The following is a 5,807-nucleotide window of genomic DNA, read 5'->3' on the forward strand; positions in this document are numbered from 1 at the left end:
CCAGTGGGCTGAACCAGGACTGGCAAACACAAGCCCAGGGCCCAATCTGACCCACTGTCTGTGAAAATAAATTTTTATTGGAACATAGCCATGCCTGTTTGTTCACATGTTGTCCACAGCTACAAAGGCAGGATGGAGGCAAATATATTCATAACCTGGCCTTTTGCAGAGAACGCTTGTCAACATCTGCTCCTAACCATCCCTGACTTTCTTACCGGCTCCAGATTCTAACTCTCCACCTACTGGACTCGCTGCCACTATTGGGATGCTGCATATGCATGAGCAGGAATAAAGTTGGCTTTATGAGAGGAAACCATACCCTTGAGTGGCCAGCGAGCTGTTTCCCACATACCACAACATTCTTCAGAAGTCCCTTCAGCGCCCGAGGGCTATGTGAGGCCACCCGATCACACCGCACTGAGCCCATTCATTCCTCTTGACTTTTCCTCTTCCTCCCACCAGCCCCGCCCAAGCACTTCTTACAACCCCCTCACCCCAGTGTCACCGAGAGGCCGCCAGGAGAAGAGAAGTCTCGGGTTTGGGTTCCACGTGGAAATCTGCTCTGGCCGACCGCACCCAGCACCGCGGCTGCAGCAGGAACCCCATGTTTGTCTATTAATCACAGGAGGAGGCTGCAACTTGAGCCCCACGCTCCAGAAATGAATGGAAAAAGTGCAACCTGACCACAAAAGTATTATTTTATAAATAAGGCCCTTCAGTAGTGGTTAATTGGATGCACATTTTGCAAGGTTTGGGGAACATTAAAACTGTCATACTCCAGTCGACTGGCTGGCTTCGCGTTACAGCCCTGGCCATTTTCTGTGCAATGTCAAGCCCCAGGTTGCAAATTCGAGCTCAGAGACTTTATTTTTCCCCAAAGGATGTCAATTCTCCACCCCCACCCTTTTTTAAAAAAAAAGAGCGAGATTGATTTAGGGTATGTTTAACAGCTCCATAAATCACTCAACATCCTTGAATCTCATCAAAATTCTGCCAGAAATGATTTCACTAAAGCAGATGGCCTGTTTGGGGAGCTCATTTGGCATGCTTTTATTTCCACCGAATTTCGATGAGCTCCTACTGTGTGTCAGCCTACACCTAGGCCTGGAAGGAGCTGAGGGGAGTTGCGGACATACACGTCTACATCCCAGAGGAAGCCAGAACTGCAACAGCTGGAAGCAGAAGATGCTCAGATACAGGAAACCAGCCACGAAGACTGCGAGACACAGGACAAGCGCCTGTTCGGTCTAAGGCAGTTTAAAATCACAAATTTCTCACGGAGACAAAAGAGCAAATCCAGGATAAGCTTTGAGTGGCATGTCCTGCTGTGCCTGTGGAAGGTAGTAGGGGACAGTGAAGGGACTGAGTGGCATCTTCAGAGAGGATTGGAAGGATGGGTGGCAGGTTGGAGAGACCAGAAACCTCATACTCATTATCTCATTGATTCTTCAAAATGACCCCACAAGGTAGGTTAAATTATTATACCCATTTCACAGATGAGAAAATCAAGTCTCTTGGGTATCCCAACCTTTTCCATCAAAATGCTCCTGATCATAGAATAAAAGGAGCATATGAAGTAGGGATTTGGGGAGTGGGGGCTTCCCAAATCCATCTGCTGCAAAAGCAAAATTTCTTTGAAGTTCTGGGATTTTTTTTTAATTAAATCTTTATTCAGATTATTACAATTGTTTCTCCTTTTTCCCCCCATAGCTCCCCTCCACCCAGTTCCCACCCCACCTTCTGCCCTTACCTCCCCCACACTGTCCTCATTCATAGGTGTATGATTTTTGTCCAGTCTCTTCCTAAACGCCCCCATACCCCTTTCCCCCTGAGAATTATCAGTCCACTCCCTTTCTATGCCCCTGATTCTATTATATTCACCAGATTATTCTGTTCCTCAGGTTTTTAATTCACTTGATTTTTAGGTTCACTTGTTGATGGATATGTATTTGTTGTTTATAATTTTTATCTTTCCTTTTTTCTTCTTCCTCTTCTTTAAGAACACCTTTCAGCATTTCATGTAATACTGGTTTGGTGGTGATGAACTCCGTTAGCTTTTTCTTATCTGTGAAGCTCTTTATCTACCCTCAATTCTGCTGGGTAGAGTAATCTTGGTTGTAGGTTCTTGCTATTCATCACTTTGAAAATTTCTTGCCACTCCCATCTGGCCTGCATAGTTTCTGTTGAGAAATCAGCTGACAGTCGTATGGGTGCTCCCTTATAGGTAATTAACTGTTTTTCTCTTGCTGCTTTTAATATTCTCTCTTTGTCTTTTGCTCTTGGCATTTTAATTATGATGTGTCTTGGTGTGGTCCTCTTTGGATTTCTTTTGTTTGGGGTTCTGTGCGCTTCCTGGACTTGTAAGTCTATTTCTTTCACCAGGTGGGGGAAGTTTTCAGTCATTATTTCTTCCAATAGGTTTTCAGTATCTTGCTCTCTCTCTTCTTCTGGCACCCCCATAATTCTGATGTTGGTATGCTTGAAGTTGCCCCAGAGGCTTCTTACACTATCTTCAACTTTTTGGATTTTTTTTTCTTTTTGCTTTTTCGATTGAGTGTTTTTTGCTTCTTTGTATTTCAATTCTTTGACTTGATTCTTGTGTTCCTCTAGTCTGTTGTTGGGTCTCTGTATAATATTTTTTATTTCAGTCAGTGTATGTTTAATTTCTAGTTGGTCCTTTTTCATATCTTCGAGGGTCTCGTTATATTTATCGGCCTTTTCTAGCATATTCTTGAAAAGCCTTATAACCGTGGTTTTGAATTCTATATCCAGTCGTTTGTTTTCCTCCATTTCTTTCGTTTGTGATCTGTTTCTTTCTCGCCGCATTTTCACTGCTTCCCTGAGTTGGTAGGGGAGCTTTGTGTGCTAGGTTTCCTATATGGCCCAGTGTGTCGGCCTCCCCAGTTAACCTGAGGTGGATACTCTTGGTGAACCTCTTTGTGGACTGTGTGTACAGCCTTGTTGTAGTTAAGTCTTGATTGTTGTTGGTATCACTGGGAGGAATTGACCTCCAGGCCAGTTGGCTGTGAGGATCAGCTGTGTCTATGCTGGGAGAAGTTCGGTGCTGTAGACAACCTTATAGGATTAGACTTGCAAAATTGCAAAAGCCTCTGTGATCAGCTTGGATGGGGTGGAGTCTGGGGGCGGAGCAGACAGTCTTGGCTTCCTGTCAGCCTTGCCCTTTCGCGCCTCCAGACCTCTGCCTTCCCCAGCTCCCGAGTCTCCGCCCGAGAGTCCAGATTCCCCCCCTGCCCCGTAAGAGCGTGGGTCCCCAGGGGCTCACCTGGAACTGGATATTGAACCCGCCCTGACCGGGAATCGAATCTGCAGTCAGAACTGGGGTTCAGTGCAGTCAGAACTGTGGTTCAGTGCAGTCAGAACTGGGGTTCAGTACAGTCAGGAGCTTCTGACTCCCTTCTGCTAGGGAAAGCCTGTGGCAACCTCTACCGTCTTTGTGCACACTGGCGGTCTTTGTGCACACTGGCACGCACGCCTCCAGACCCCTGCCTGCCGGGGCTTCCCCGGGGCTCCCCCGGGTCTCCAAGTCTCCGGGTGCCTTTCTCTCTACCTGACAGTCCAGACTCCCCCTGTATGAGCCTGGGTCCACGGGGTTTCGCCCAGAACTGGGGTTCAGTGCAGTCAGAACTGGGGTTCAGTGCAGTCGGGGGGCTTCCTTCCCCCTCCCCGCCAGAGAAAGTCAGCCAGGCTCTCAGCCGCCCTTCCTCTCTTCGCGCACAAAGACCTTTTGCCGTACCTCCAATTCTCTGTGAGCTTTTCTCTTTCCTTCTAGTTGTAGAATTTCCACTCAGCCAGCTTTCCTGTGGTTCTGGATGGTGTCCGTTCTGTCTTTTAGTTGTAGTTTTGAAATTGTTGTGCGAGGCAGCCGTTTAGGTGCTTACCTATGCCGCCATCTTGGTTTCTCCTGAAGTTCTGGGATTTTTAATGTTGATATGTTTTTTTACACTCTGCTCTATATCTCAGTTGGTTTTAATATAAACATGATGTTTTTAATGGTCTATCAGTGAAATTACACAAACTTCCCCCCCCCAAAAAAAACTTCTAATAAAATGAACGTTCCAAAGGATACACCTCATTTCTTCTGGGGCTTGACTCCTTCACCCACTGATTTGTTCTAGAGGCTAAACATGCTCTGGTTTAGGAGGCTCAGCCAGAGAGCAAGACTTTTAAACTGGTGACCTTTTGGCCTGTGTAGTATTTTTAAGTTTACACACACGCGCACACACACACACACACAGACGCGCGCGCGCGCACACACACACACACACACACATTTCCAGCTTCTCTTGAAAATGGTCCCAAAATAGCCATTGTGTGGCTCTGAGTAGTGGCAGCCCCTGCAGGCCGGGGCATGGATTCTGCAGTTTGCCATAGTCCCCACCACTCCTTAGTATATTTTTTTAAAAAAATCCTCACCCCATGATATGTTTTTTCATTGATTCTACAGAGAGAGAGAGAGAGAGAGAGAGAGAAACCTCAATCAGATGCCTCACACAAGCACCCCAACTGGATATTGAACCCACCCTGACAGGGAATCGAATCTGCAACCTTTCAATGCATGGGACAATGCTCCAACCACTGAGCAACAGCAGCCAGCGCTCCTGTGTCTTATACCTGACTGTGTCATTGACTTATATTCTCATTTGGAGCCTGGACACATTGAGCATGTCCTTGCCTGGAAGATTGCTATCTGGCATACGGTGTGCTGAGAAGCCATGGGCTCCTCCCTGGAAAGGCAGGGGGCACAACCTAAATTAAGAAAAGTCCATTCACAAAACAGCCTGCAGAGTCATGGCAACAGGGAGGGGAGGCAAAGCTCAGTGATGCTCAATGAAGCCTTTTCATTTTCCACTCTGCCTCTGATGCTGCTCAGAGTGATGGATTAGAGAGGCTCATTTCCTTTGGTTGAAAAAAAAAAATTAAGCCACCAGAACACACAAGAAAAAGGCAGTGTTCAATAAAACGTATGACGCAATGGTACTCGGACCCCTCGGTGTGGGGCTGTTAATTGCTTCCTTCCCCGGGATGCTGCGCGCCCCTCTCTCGTGGACTGGGATGTGTTTGTCAAAAAAAGTAGCAACCGCCCATAAGTCTCCAAAACGGTACAATACATCACTTGAAAGCAAGCTAGGATCAACACGTTGTTAACTGTTTGATCTCGCAAGTCAGAATTAATGATAGGTATTTTGCACAAAGAGAAAAAAATGAATGTTAAAAGCCTATTGACGTTAACGAGAGACATCCCCGCGGCATCGGGGTTGAGCTGGAGGCGATTTCCTGTGGCACAGCTGTTCCACGTTTGCTAGACTGTGGGTGGGTGGCAGCCACTAGTAATCACAGCCAGATTGAGGTTGGGGAGCCAAGTGATGGGGGACAGGAGCCTTAGATAGAACACCCGCTGACCAGCTGGGACAGGGGCTCTCCCTGACTTAGTTCGGAGTGAACTCATTCGGAGCCTTGGGGAGAGTTGGGGATCAGTTTCTTCATCTGAAAAATGGACTTTATTCATCAGAGGCAGGGTTTGACGCCTAGCGATCTGGTTCCCAAGCCTACCCTCTCTCACAGTATATGGTCTGCGTTGTGGGATTCTATATTTTCTATGGGACACACTTTAACGACTTCCATCATTAAATGGGGGGAAGTGCTGCACATGACTTTTATTTTCCCTGAGTTGGTCTTCATGAAGAAAGGAGGCGCAGGCTGCTCCAGGCTCCCCGCTTTCCTGCAGGTCCTTCCCCGTTTGGCCCTCATTTCCTGTTAGTCCTCGGGTGCATAGAGTGGGCTGGGGG

The sequence above is a fragment of the Plecotus auritus genome, assembly GCF_963455305.1.
Source record: "Plecotus auritus genome assembly, chromosome: 8".
Classification (NCBI taxonomy): Eukaryota; Metazoa; Chordata; class Mammalia; order Chiroptera; family Vespertilionidae; genus Plecotus; species Plecotus auritus.